The sequence below is a fragment of the Melanerpes formicivorus genome, unplaced genomic scaffold, assembly GCF_026170545.1.
Source record: "Melanerpes formicivorus ecotype bairdi unplaced genomic scaffold, bMelFor1.0.p_v2 SCAF_278, whole genome shotgun sequence".
Classification (NCBI taxonomy): Eukaryota; Metazoa; Chordata; class Aves; order Piciformes; family Picidae; genus Melanerpes; species Melanerpes formicivorus.
In genome coordinates, this window is record NW_027142630.1 from 210,208 (window position 1) to 224,103 (window position 13,896).

Here is a 13,896-nt window from a genome sequence, read left to right on the forward strand (position 1 = left end):
CCCTGCAGGGAGGTGCTTGGGCAGGACACAAATCAGCCTCCTGGAAGGAGAGAAGGTTCCTCAGGGCTTGCCATGGGATGTCTTGCAGGTGATCCTGCACAACAAAGGAGCCATCCATGCCTCCTGCAGCTGCAGCTCTGGGCTCCTGCTTCAGCTCCTGCCCCTGCCAGGGCCTCCTTTGGCCAGAGGAGTTCCAACTCCTGCAGGTCTGCTTCTGTCCCCCTGTCCTGGGGCACTTGAGAGAGGAGTTGAGGTGCAGTGTGGAAGGATCCCCTGAGCCTGGGCCCTTGGCTGTCAGGTGAGAGGCTGAGTGCAGCCCCCTGTGCTGTGAGAGCAGCTTTGCAGCCTGCCAGCAGCAGTGCAAGCTGCAGGCTCTGCAGTGCTCTGCAGCCAAGCCAAGGCCTCCTCTGCTGTGTCCCCCCAGGGGCTGTGTCTCTGCACCCCCTCTGCGCTTCCATGTCCCTTGCCTGCGCTTCGGGGACGGCTCCTGGGGTGAGTGTGGCCTGGCCTTGGAGCACAGCCCGAGGGCTCTGCAGCCCCAGAGTGCAGCCTCAGAGCCTCCAGCACTGGTGGCCCTCCAGAGCAGCCTGCAGGAGGTTCCAGCAGGGCTGCAGGCTGCCTGGGCAGGGCTTTGCCATCCTGAGGGCACAGAGGCCCAAAGGACTGGCAGAGCAGGGTCTTGTGGGGTCCCTGATGGTCTGATCAGCCCCAGGCTGCCAGTCCTTGGCAGCAGGATGGCTGTGAGAGCCCCAGCAGGGCCCAGGGGCTGGGACTGCAGGAGCAGGGAGTTGAAGCTCTGGCCTAGCCCATAGCTGCTGTGGGTCAATGTTGCCAGGCCTGGAGACCATTTCCCCCTGAGCTGCAGGGTGAGATGTTGCTTGGTGCTGGGAGGGCCACTGGCTGTCACTGCCAGGGAATGTGGCCAAGAAAGAGCTCTGCCTCAGGCCCTGGTGTGCTCAGAGCCCTGGCTCCTTCTCCTTGCCCAGCAGAGGCCCAGCTCTGCTGCCTGAGCACTGAGCTGCAGGTTCTGCTGCTTCAGCTCAGGCTCCCAGAAGGCTTTTCCCTGAGGGGCTCTCAGCTCTGCCTGGGAAGCCAGTTCTGGGCTGACTGAAGAGCTGTGCTCAGCCTGGCCAGGATGCCTCTCTGTTTTCCTCCTGCTGAGGGACTTGGCTAAGAGAAGTGCTGGCCCTTGCTGAGCTGCAGCCTCCCCTCCCTCCATCCCTGCCCTGTCTCTTGGCTTCCTTGTGAGCAGACAAAGCCAGAGGGATGCCAGCAGGCAGCGGCCTGGGCTCCAAGAGGAGAAGAGTCCTCTCCAGCTGCTGGCCTGGAGAAGGCCTTTGCAGCTGCAGGCTCCTGGTGCTTGCTGTGCCCTGCTGGCCACCCTCTGCTGAGAGCAGCCTTGGCCTTCTTGGCCAGGAGGGCCCCTGGCTGCCCGATGGGGAACTTGTTGTCCCCCAGCAGTGCCAGCACAGAGCTGCTTGGCTTCCGCGGCAGCTGCAGCTCAGAGGGAAGAGAGCCAGAGGCCAAGGGCAGCCTGAGCATGTCAGGAGATTGCCTGCAGGAGGCAGGGGAGCTGTGTGCAGAGGTGCAGAGCTGTGTCCTTTCTCCTAGGCTTCCCTCCCAGCCTGTTCTGTCGCCTGACCAACACCTCCCTGCTGCCTGTGGCCTTCACCCTCCGTGTGCCCGGGGACGGTGTGGCAGAGCCCAGCGTGCCCAGCACTGCCCAGGTGCTGGACAACTCTCTGCCCTCCTGGAAGAAGAGAGCCAGGAGGTGCCTCAGGCCCTGTGAGTTCACCATCAGCCCTGGCAGAGGCACCATCCCTGCCCTGAGCTTCCAGGACATCCAGGTAGGGAGCAGTGGGGCCAGAGGGGCTTCAGCAGCTGGGGCTGAGGCTGCCCTGCTCTGGGAGAGGGCTTCAGTGCTGCTGGCTGGGAGGGGGAGGCCAGGCAGAGCCCTGCAGCAGGGCTGGGCTGTTGGGAGCTGTGCTGCTCTGGGGCTTGCCTGAAGGAGCAGCCTTTGGAGCCTGCAGGCAGAAGCTGCAGCTCCTGCCCCCCAGGCTGCAGGCCAGAAGCCACTGCTGAGGCTTTCAGAGCTGCTTAGGCTGATTCCTTGGCCTGCAGCTGGGCAGAGGAAGGCTGAGGGCAGCAGGAGGCTGTTGCAGGGAGAGATGTGGCTGGAGGAAGCAGTTAGCTTCTCTGCCTGCTCTTCTTCCTCCTGTGCTGTGGGCAGGATGAGTTGGATTCCCTGCAGTGCTCTGCAGGGGGACTGCAGAAGCTGTGGTGGCTGTGAGCTGAGCAGGTTCTGCTGGGCCAAGCTTCTGCAGCAGCTTCCCCCTGCACAGCTGGAGTGGTTCTGCTGGAGGCAGCAGCTCTGCCCTGCACTGCTGCTGTTCCCTGGCCATGCAGTGCTGAGTGGCAGCCTGCTGGGGCCTGCATTCCTCTCACCCATGGCCTGGGAGCTGCCACAGGCACTTCTGCAAGCAGCTCTTGCCAGCAGCCTTGTGGTGCTGCCAGGGCCTGTGCTCTGCAGATGGAGCAGCACCAGGGCCAAGGCCTCCCTTGCTTCCCATGGCCTGGGAATGGAAAGGCAGCAGCTGTGGGGGTGCTGAAGTGTTTGGGGCTTTGCTCTCCCCCCAGCTCACCCTGTGCTCCAACACCCAGGGCTTGTATGAGCTGGCTCTGGTGCTGGATGTGGATGGTGTGGGCCAGGAGCTGCTGGCACTGCCCCTCACAGCCAGGGACCAGCACTTTCCTTGCAGCCCTTTGGCTCTCCTGCTGCCTCCAGCCCCTTGCATGTGGTTTGCTGGCTGCAGCTCCCCAGGAGGAGCCTTGCATCATGAGCTGGTTCTGCCCAGGCAGAGCTGGGAGCAGCAGGGCTTGCAGGCAGCCCCCTGGAGGAGCATCTGCCCAGAATGGGCAGGCCTGGCCCTGAGCCTTTTCCTAGAGGGCACAGCAATTCTGTGGCTGCTTGGCACTGCCCCTCCCCTGGCACAGCCTGGGGCCATTTCTCTTGTGCTGTCACTTGTGCCTTGGGAGCAGAGCCCAAGCCCCAGCTGGCTCCAGCCTCCTTGCAGGGACTTGTGGAGAGCCAGGAGGGCTCTGCTCTGCCTCCTTTGCTGCAGGCTAAAGCAGCCCAGCCAGCAGCTCTGCTCCTGCCCAGCCCTGTTCTCCAGAGCCTGCCCCACCTGTGTTGCCCTTCTCTGGACCTGCTGCAGCCCTTCAGTGGCCTTCTTGGAGTGAGGGGCCCTAAAGTGCTGCCAGGATGTGAGGGGTGGCCTCAGCAGTGCTGAGCCCAGGGGGCCAATCCCTGCCCTGCTCCTGCTGGCCACGGGGTTGCTGCTCCAGGCCAGGCTGCTGGTGGCAATTTGCAGCCACTCTGCTCTAGGCAGCTGTGTTCTGCTCCCTTCCATGCCACACGAGGGGTCAAGCAGCCTCTCCTCTGCCAGTGTCTCCATTGCCTCTGGCCCTCTCTCTGCCCAGCTGTGTGGTTCCTGCTCTGCGAGTGCCCAAGCCCGTGGTGACCTTCGGCCGCTGCTGCCTGCAGCTCCCTGCCCAGCAGCTGCTGCCCCTGGGGAAGGACAGCGACCTGCCAGGCTGCTATGCACTGCTGCCTCAGGTTGGCATCACCCCCACCCACCTCCTGCCCCCAGGGCTCAGCTAGGCTGTGCTGGGGAGCAAAGGGCTTTGGGAGAGAGAGACCTTGATGCTTTCCAGTCCATCCTACAGGTTTGCTGGGAACAGGAACCCACTGTCTTGGTCTGGAGAGGGAAAGAGCCTCAGTTCTTGTGAATATTCCTGTGTTAGGAAATTAGAGGCACAGAGGAGGCCAAAATAGCAACAGCTAGACTGTGTAGTACACAAATAAAGTGGATGGATCAGAAGGGGAGAGAGAGAGAAAATAGGGAGAGAGAGAAGAGGAATTCTATTGGCACCCCCTCACCCCCCAAGACAGTTTGGGTCTGTGGAGGAAGGGTGCTGCAGCTTTGGCTGTAGAGGAGAGGTCATTGCTGTCCTCTGAGCAGCCTCTGCAGCTCCATGAGTTGTAGCAGGCAGAACTTAGGACATGGAGAGAGGGTTCCTTTTGGTCTGCTTCTTCCAGGGTCTCTGTCATTTTTCCTCTCCTGGTATGCTCTCCGTTTTCCTTCAGAGCAGCATTGTCCTGCCTCCTGCCTTGGCCTCCTCCTGCCTTTGCCTTCTCCTGTCTTTGCCTTCTTCTGTCTTTGCCTTCTCCTCTCTTGGCCTTCTCCTCTCTTTGCCTTCTCCTGTCTTTGCCTTCTCCTGCCTTTGCCTTCTCCTGTCTTTGCCTTCTTCTGTCTTTGCCTTCTTCTGTCTTTGCCTTCTTCTGTCTTTGCCTTCTCCTGTCTTTGCCTTCTTCTGTCTTTGCCTTCTCCTGTCTTTGCCTTCTTCTGTCTTTGCCTTCTCCTGTCTTTGCCTTCTTCTGTCTTTGCCTTCTCCTGTCTTGGCCTTCTCCTGCCTTGGCCTTCTCCTGTCTTTGCCTTCTCCTGTCTTTGCCTTCTCCTGTCTTTGCCTTCTTCTGTCTTTGCCTTCTCCTGCCTTGGCCTTCTCCTGTCTTTGCCTTCTCCTGTCTTTGCCCTCTCCTGTCTTTGCCCTCTCCTGTCTTTGCCCTCTCCTGTCTTTGCCCTCTCCTGTCTTTGCCCTCTCCTGTCTTTGCCCTCTCCTGTCTTTGCCTTCTTCTGTCTTTGCCTTCTTCTGTCTTTGCCCTCTTCTGTCTTTGCCCTCTCCTGTCTTTGCCCTCTCCTGTCTTTGCCCTCTCCTGTCTTTGCCCTCTCCTGTCTTTGCCCTCTCCTGTCTTTGCCTTCTCCTGTCTTTGCCTTCTCCTGTCTTTGCCTTCTCCTGTCTTTGCCCTCTCCTGTCTTTGCCCTCTCCTCTCTTTGCCTTCTCCTGTCTTTGCCTTCTTCTGCCTTTGCCTTCTCCTGCCTTGGCCTTCTCCTGCCTTGGCCTTCTCCTGTCTTGGCCTTCTCCTGTCTTGGCCTTCTCCTGTCTTTGCCTTCTTCTGTCTTTGCCTTCTCCTCTCTTTGCCTTCTCCTGCCTTTGCCTTCTCCTGCCTTGGCCTTCTCCTGCCTTGGCCTTCTCCTGCCTTGGCCTTCTCCTGCCTTGGCCTTCTTCTGCCTTTGCCTTCTCCTCTCTTGGCCTTCTCCTGCCTTTGCCTTCTCCTCTCTTGGCCTTCTCCTGCCTTTGCCTTCTCCTCTCTTGGCCTTCTCCTCTCTTTGCCTTCTCCTCTCTTTGCCTTCTCCTCTCTTTGCCTTCTCCTGCCTTGGCCTTCTCCTGCCTTTGCCTTCTCCTGCCTTTGCCTTCTCCTGCCTTTGCCTTCTCCTGCCTTTGCCTTCTCCTGCCTTTGCCTTCTCCTGCCTTGGCCTTCTCCTGCCTTGGCCTTCTCCTGCCTTTGCCTTCTCCTGCCTTTGCCTCCTCCTGCCTTTGCCTCCTCCTGCCTTGGCCTCCTCCTGCCTTGGCCTCCTCCTGCCTTGGCCTCCTCCTGCCTTGTCCTTCTCCTGTCTTTGCCTTCTCCTGCCTTGGCCTTCTCCTGAGCCAGAAGTTGCTCAGATCTGTTGAACAGCTTTTCAGAGGTGTGTGTTCCAGAGAGCAGGGATAGCAGTGGCCTCTGCCCGTTTCCAGGACAGCTGCAGTCTGCTTATCTCTGCACCTTCCTGAGAGGCATCCCAGTGGCTGCTCCCAATACACATCAGCCATTGCCTGGGCAAGCAGCAAAGGTGATTTTACCTTTGTTGAGTCCCATCAAGAGAGCCAAGATTCAGTCTCTCTCAGCTGCCCAAATGTAAGCTCAGGAAGCAGGGAAATGGGAACCTTCCTGAGCATCAACTTCAGGCAGCAATTTCAGCTCCTTGGGAAGCAGTTTGGGCTCTGGCTCTGGGGTGCTGTCATGCAGGAGAACTCAGAGGGTGGTGAGAAGCTGCTCTGCCAGCCCAAGCAGGGAGAGTTGTGAGTGCAGCAGCTTTGGGACCCCCTGAGGATGCTGAGGCCATCCAAGTCTTGCCTTTCATTCTGTGCCTTCCTGCCAGGGATTTCAAACTCTTTGTGAGTTGCTGCTGTGCACACCTTAAGGGTTGACATTTTTCTACAAGTTCCCTCTGCAGTAACCTTTGATTGCCAGGATCAACCCAGGCTGGAGAGCAGCCCTATGGAGAAGCCCCTGAGGATACTGAGGGCTGCCAAGCTGCTCCTGAGCTGGCATTGTGCAGTACCAGCCCAGAGCCAGCTGTGCCCTGGGCTGCTCCCCAGCAGTGTGGGCAGCAGGGGCTGGGAGGAGATTCTGCCCCTCTGCTGTGCTCTGCTGAGCCCCCCCTGCAGTGCTGGGGCAGCTCTGGAGGCCTCAGCACAGCCAGGGACCTGTTGGAGTGGGGCTGGAGGAGGCCACAGCAATGCTGGGAGGCCTGGGAGCCCTCTGCTGTGAGGCCAGGCTGGGAGAGTTGGGGCTGCTCAGCCTGGAGAGGAGAAGGCTCCAGGGAGAGCTCCTGGTGGCCTTTCAGTGCTTCAGGCTGGGGCCAGGCTTTGAGCAGAGCCTGTTGGGAGAGGGGATGGCTTGAACTAAGAGAGGGAGATGTAGACTGGATAAGAGGAAGATATTTTTCACTCTGAAGGTGGTGAGAGCCTGCCCAGGGTGCCCAGGGAGGTGAGAGATGCCCCTCCCTGGAGCCTGGCCAGGCTGTCAGGGGTGCTGAGCAGCCTGCTGCAGTTGCAGCTGTCCCTGCTCAGTGCAGGGGGCTTGGGCTGGAGGAGCTTGAAAGATCCCTTTCAGCCCAGCCCCTTCTGTGCCCCTGCCCCTGCCAGAAGCACCAGGAGGATGCTGCTGTGCTGGGCTCCAGCCCCGTGCCCTGTGGGCTCATTCAGCCTCACAGCTCCGTGGAGGTGCCACTGACCCTGGGGGCCCAGGTGCCAGGAGAGCAGCACACTCCTGCCCGTGTGGCCGTCTTTGGGCGTGCAGGACACCCCCTGGGGAGTGCTGGAGGGGCCTGCTCCGTGCCACAGGGCTTGCTGGAGCCTGAGGTGTACAGGGCTTCTTGCAGGGCAAAGGGGGCTTGTACCACAGGGATCCCTGGCACTGGGTGAGGGTGAGAGGAGAGGCAGCGTGGTGCCCTCTGGGAGGGTGATCAGAGTGTGTGCCACAGCAGTGCACTGGGGACAGGGCAGATGGGGGAAGGAGCCAGCACTGTCCCTGGCTCTCCTCCTCTGCTCTTAGGAGAGGAGCAACAACTGCTGCTGCCTTGGGGGTCCTGGGGAGGAGCAGCCAGGGACAGCCCAGAGTGCTGCTGAAGCAAAGGCTGGCTCTGGAATGAGTGAGAAGGTGCTGCAGCAAAGGCATCCAGCTGCCACCTCCAGTGCTCTTTGCTGCTTCTGCAAGAACACTGCTTTGGCTCAAGAGACCAAAAGGCTGCTGGAGTGCTGCCATCAGCTCTGTTCCTCAGGTGGTGCCAGGATTACCCCAGAGCACAAAGCAGAGCAGCAGCTTCCATGATCTCTCCTCTGCAGAGCCAGCTTGGTGCCAGCTAGGGCTGCTGGTCAAGGGGGAGCTTTGGGAGTGTTCCAAAAGCTGCTGCCCAAGCCTGGCTGTGCAGCAGCAGAAGCCAGGGAGAGTGGTTTGGGGCAAGGCTGAGCAGCAGCAGGGCTGGGAGCAGGCACAGGGCAGAGGAAGGAGAGCTGCTGGAGAGACTGCAGCCTGGGCAGGCTGCTTTCTTTCCCCCTGACAACAGCAGCTTGTGGCTTTCAGCTGGGGTCCCTCCAGAGCCCACCCTTGCTGCAGGCCTCCTGCTTCAGGCTTCCAACACTGCCAGCTTCCAGCAGGCAGAGCTCTCCCCCGAGCAGGAGCAGCCCCAGAGCTGTCTGACCCTTGCCAGCTTTCCCCATGGTGTTTTTCCTCTCTCCTCCCTGGAGCAGAAGGTCTCTTTGGTGAGCACTGGAGAGGGCCCAGTTGTCTCTGTGCAGCCCAGCCAGGTCGATTTTGGCAGCATCCAAGTTCTGCAGGAGGCCTCCCGGTGTCTGCAGCTCTGCAATCAGAGCCCCATCCCTGCAGCCTTCCAGGCAGAGGTGCTGAGTATCTGGAGAGGCTTCCAGTGGCAATGGCTGCTCTGTGGCCACCCGGGGCTCAGTTCTCCTCTGGAGCCTTTCCAGCTGGCTGCCTGAGAGAGCAAGCAAGATCTTCCATCAGAAGGTGGCCAGGGGAGCCTGGCTGTGGGGGCAGGTTCAGCTGGGGCAGCCCTCAGGAGCCCAGAGCTTGAGGAGAGGTTTGAGCAGCAGTGAGCCTGGAGCCTGTTTCCAAGCTCTCCCTTTCCTCTGTGGAAGGTCTCTGGCTGTGGGAGTCATGGGTTTGGAGCTCTGGGATCACAGAATGCCTTGGGGTGGAAAAGACCTTTCAGATCCTCCAGGCCAAGCCTCAGCCCAGCACTGCCAGCTCAGCACTGAACCGTGGCCCTCAGCACCACAGCTCCAAGGCTTTGAAATCCCTCCAGGGATGGGGACTCCACCCCTGCCTAGGGCAGCCTGGGCCAGGCCTTGGCAGCCCTCAAGGGAAGGAATTGTTGCTCATGGCCACCCTCAACCTGCCCTGGTGCAACTGGAGGCATTGCCTCTTGTCCTATCGCTTGTACCTGGGAGGAGAGACTGAACCCCACCTGGCTCCAGCCTCCTTTCAGGGAGGTGTAGAGAGCCAGAAGGTCTCCCCTCAGCCTCCTTGTCTCCAGGCTAAGCAATGCCAGGTCCCTCAGCTTTGAACTGAGGACAGGGCTCTGAGCAAGCTGCTTTAGTTGAAGCTGTCCCTGCCCAGGTCAGGGGCTTGGAACTAGTTGAAGGTCCCTTCCATGCCAAAGCATTCTGTGACTCTCTGATCTTCTCCCTGGGATTTGCTGGAGGAAAGTCAACTTCTTGCAGCTTGTCAGTGCTTAAAGAGGCCTCTAAGAACGCTGGGGACAGACTTTTGACTAGGACTTGTAGTGAGAGGCCAAGAGGGCTAGTTGGAAACTCCAAGAGGGAGATTTCTAGCAGCTGTCCTGTGAGAGCTCAGGGCTGCCAGGCTGGAAACTCCAGCTGCCTCCCCCTGGCTCCTGCCCAATGCAATGTGCTTGGCTCGTGCCCAGCCTGCCAGCACATTGCTGCCTCCTGTTCCAAAGGGCAAAACCTCTCCAGGGATGCTGCAGGGTTTGGGCTGAGCAGGGCCTCTTGTCCCAAGCACAGCCCTGAAATGTGGAGCATGTCCCACTGCCCCCACGCTGGAGCCTTGGGAGCTGCAGATCTGCATGCCAGTGCATGTCCTGCTGGCCAGGGAGCACTCCCTGCAAGGAGGCTGGAGGAGGAAACAACCTTCTCTTGAGGCCGAGTGTCTCTGGGGCTGGTGAGGTGGTGGCTAATGAGGGGAGTCTGTGAGAGGAGGGTGGCACAGGGGGGTGTCAGCTCCTGCAGAGGTGCTGCTTGCAGCCCCCCCAGCTCAGCTGCAGGCAAAGGAAGCCCTTCTGGTTTGCTGCCCTCACATCCTTGCTCCTCCAGCCCACAAGAGACCGAGGGCTGTGGCTCCTGGCCTCAGCTGGGCTCTGCCTTGTCTTGCAGTCTGGCAGAGGCTGGTGCTGGAGGGTTGAGCCCAGCCGAGGAGCGATCCCCCCCGAGGGCCAGGTCTCTACAAGAGCCTGGAAGGAGGCTGGAGCCAGGTGGGGGTTGGTCTCTTCTCCCAAGGAACAAGTGATAGGAGGAGAGAAGATGGCCTCAGGTTGCTCCAGGGGAGGTTTAGGTTGGACATGAGGAACAAATTCTTCCCCTAAGGGACAAGGCCTGGCCCAGGCTGCCCAGGGCAGTGCTGGAGTCCCCATCCCTGGAGGGGTTTCCTGGAGCAAAGGGTGGCCATGTCTGCCCAGCTGCACTTGGGCTTTCTTTCCATCCCCATGGGACATTCCCTTGGGTTTCTGTCTGGCTCTGGTTGTTCATCTCTGGCTGTGGCTCTGCTTCCTCAGCAGCCAGAGCTGGGCTGGCTGCCCTGCTCCTCTCAGCCACACTCCTGGTGATCCATGTTCTTAGGCTCAGTGCTCTGTCTCAAACACAACCCCAGCTGCTCTGGTCAGCAGAGGCTGATGAGGGCTGGATGCTTCCTAAAGGATGGAGGCATGAAAGGGATGCCAGGGCCCCCCACCAGCGAAGCCAGTGGTGCCCTGACCACCAGATAGGATCCTAGAATGGTTTGGTTTGGAAGGGATCATCTGGTTCCAACCCTCCTGCCATGGGCAGGCCCTGAGGAGTCCACACCCTGCAGCTCCCCGCTGGCATCTGCAGAGGAAGCCAACTGAGGCAGCAGCTGCCCAGGGGAAGCTGCAGTGGCCTGAAGCTGTTCCTCCATCTGCTTAGTATCACAGTATCAGTCAGGGTTGGAAGGGACCACAAGGATCATCCAGTTCCAACCCCCCTGCCATGGGCAGGGACACCCCACACTAGATCAGCCTGGCCAGAGCCTCATCCAGCCTGGCCTTAAACACCTCCAGGGACAGGGCCTCAACCACCTCCCTGGACAACCCATTCCAGGGCTTCACCACTCTCATGGGGAAGAACTTCCTCCTCACCTCCAGCCTGAATCTCCCCACCTCCAGCTTCATTCCATTCCCCCTAGTCCTATCACTGCCTGAGAGCCTGAGCAGTCCCTCCCCAGCCTTCCTGTAGCCCCCTGCAGATCCTGGAAGGCCACAATGAGGTCACCTGGGAGCCTTCTCTTCCCCAGACTGAACAGCCCCAACTCCTTCAGTCTGTCCTCACAGGAGAGGTGCTCCAGCCCTCTGCTCATCCTCGTGGCCCTTCCCTGGACACCTTCCAGCACCTCCAGATCCCTCTTGTCATAGGGGCTTGCAGCCAGGTCAGGCCAGCTCAGGGTCTGATCCAGCCTGACCCTCAGGCAGCCCTTTGCTACAACTCTGCTGAGTGTGAAGCAGCAGGGGCTGGTGCTGCTCTGCCCACAGCAGCTGAGAGGATGTGCTTCAGGAAGCTTTCCCTGGCTGGGCACAACCAGAGCTGCTGCTGGGTGGGGAGAAGCTCAGGGGTAGGCAAGGGCTGGCTCCCGCTGAAGGTTTGAGCTAGGTCAGCAGTTCAGAGGTGGTTCCATTGCCAGCTGTGTGGTCAGACAGCAGCAGCAGCAGCTGGGTGAGTGCTGGGCAGTAGCAGCTCTCCTGATCTTTTCCATCTCTGCTCCTCTTGCAGCCTGGCTCCCTGCTGTTACAGCTTCAGGGTCACCAACCGAGGCCGCCGCAGCCAGCGGCTCCGCTGGACCGTGGGAGGTTGCTCCCTGCCTGGCCAGCGCCGTTGGCTGCCTTCCCTCAGCAGCACCAAGGGCAAAGCTTCCTCCCAGGGCCCCCCTGCTGCCTGCCCTGTGTTTCAGCTTCGGCCCAAGAGGATGGAGCTGAGGCCAGGCCAAACGATGGAGGTGATGCTGTAAGGCTTCTCCAGCACTCCCCAGGTGAGGTCCCTCACAAGGGCTGAGCCTTCCCCATCAGATCACCTCCCCTGGGACTTGTCCTGCAGCCCCCTGGCACTGGCCTGAGAATGTGAGCAAGAGAGTGTTTGAAGGCCACAGGTTCCCCCTGGCAGAGTCCTCTGCTTTCCTTGCTGGCCACCATCAGTGGCTGGGGCTGCTCTGTGTTCCATCCTGCAGCACTTGCTGCTACCAAAGCAGGGGCTGAAGGCAGCTGCTGCTGTGGCAGGTGCCAAGGTGCCAGGTGCTGAGGCAGGAGGGAAGGGCAGAGAGAAGAAGTGACTCACAGCCTGGGAGCAGAGGCAGAAAGGAAGGCAGGAGGGCAGGTTTCCTGTGTCTGGGGGAAGCCAGCAGGGCAGGCAGTGGCTGGAGCTGCAGCATTTCTCCTCTGCAGACAAAGATGGGCAGAGGCCTTGTCTGGCACCAAGTGCTGGAGGAGAGGCAGGAGCCCAGTGCCAGCTCTGCTGATCAGGGATGTTCATCCCCATGGCACCACTGCAACTGGCAGCTTAACTTGCTTTCCTGGGAACAGTGACACTTGCCCCAGGCTCCCAGCCAGCCCTGCTGTGCCAAGGGCAGCCAGGTCTTGCCAGCACCCTTGGATGGGTCACTGGGCCTCCTCCTGCCTGGAGCCTTCTGCCAGGGGAATGCAGCTCTGCAGAGGAGCTGCACCCTGATGTGCACTGCTGAGCTCCAGCAGCACAGAGGTTGAAGTGGAGAGGGCTTGGACTGGATGACCTTGAATGGTCCCTGCCAAGCCAAGGCAAGCCATGAGATGATTCTCTGTGGAACAGCTCTAGAGGAAGCTCCTGCTGATGTTCATGTTTTGAAGGGTGTTCTAAAGGCTTGCCTCAAGAGTGGCTTGAAGAAGACTTCGTTGCTCACCTGGGTGGCTGTATTGGGGCTGTCCCCATGCAGTTCTGAGCCCAAAGGTTTTGCTGAGGAGGAGCAAAAGGCACCAAGCTGTTGAGTGCAGTGGTGAGAATGTCTCCCTGGAAAGCTGGCAGGGGCTCTGTGCAGCCAGCTGTGCCTGCCTGGCCCTGCAGTCAGAGCCAAGAGCTCTGGGAGGAGTTGGGTTGTGGTGCTGTAGCAGAGGAAAGAGCCAGCAGTGGAGAAGTGATCCCAGGAGCTGTCCAGAGCAAGGCTTGGCTGTGAGCCCATCCAGCTTGAGAGAGGACTCTGCTGGGACATGCAAGGCAGCTCTGTCCTGGGGAGGTCTCTTTCCAAAGCAGCTCTGGGAAGGAGGGCAGGAGGCATCCTAGTGGGGAGTGATCCCTCCTTGACCTGAAGGCATCTGCCTGGGGGGGGATTCCTGTGGGTCACAGAATCCCAGCATGGGGGAGGTTGGAAGGGACCTCTGGGGATCATCCAGCCCAATCCCCCTGCTACAGCAGGGGCACCCACAGCAGGTTGGCCAGGTTGCCAGTGTCCAGGGGGTGTTTGGAGTCTCTGCAGAGAAGGAGACTCCACAACCTCTCTGGGCAGGCTGCTCCAGGCCTCAGCACCCTCGCTGAGGAGAATTTTCTCTTCCTGCTCAGATGGAGCTTCCTGGGTTCCAGTCTGTGCCCCTTGTCCTGTCACAGGCTCCATCCTCTTGCCCCTCACCCTTTAGCTCTTGCTGAGCATGCAGAAGATCTGCTCTGGGGCTGCTCTTCTTTTTGAGGGGGTTGGACTAGAAGACCTGTGGAGGTCCCTTCCAGCTCAGAGCCTTCTGTGCTTCTGTGTGATTCTGTGATGCTCCAGGCTCAGCAGCTCCAGGTCTCAGCCTTTCCTCCTCAGAGAGGTGCTCCAGGCTCCTCAGCATCTTTGTAGTCTTCACTGGGCTCTCTTCAGTAGTTCCCTGACTACTTTGAACTGGGCAGCCCCAAACTGGACCCAGCTGTGGCCTCAGCAGGGCAGGATGGAGGGGGAGGAGAGCCTGCTGGCCACAGTCTCCTTCAGGAATCCTCTTGGCCTTCTTGGACACAAGGGCAGCTTGCTGGCTCGTGGGCAACTTGCTCTCCAGCAGCACTCCCAGGTCCCTGTCTGCAGAGCTGCAAGCTCCCAGCAGGCCAAGGCCTCAGCTGTGCTGGGGCAGGGGTTGTTCCTCCTCAGGAATCATTTCCACTGAGCTTCCAAGGCAGAGCTGACTGCCCTTGGCCTTTCTGTCTCCTGTTTTTCTGCCCAGTTCCATCTCCATCTTCATTCCATCAGCTCCTCCAGCTTTCTGTAGCACTGTGCTCAGCACTGGGGCACATCAAAGGAAGAACCCTTTGGGGCAGGGATTGTCCCTGGCAGCACAAGCCTCCCCAGAGCTGTTTGTGGCTGTTGGCTGCAGCCTGATGGCCACTGGAGTGCAGGAGAAAGGGGATGCAGCACAAGCTGTGGAGGGCAAGGGGAAACCAGCAGTGAGGGGGGCAGTGGCAGGGCCGTGGCTGGTGGCTGGC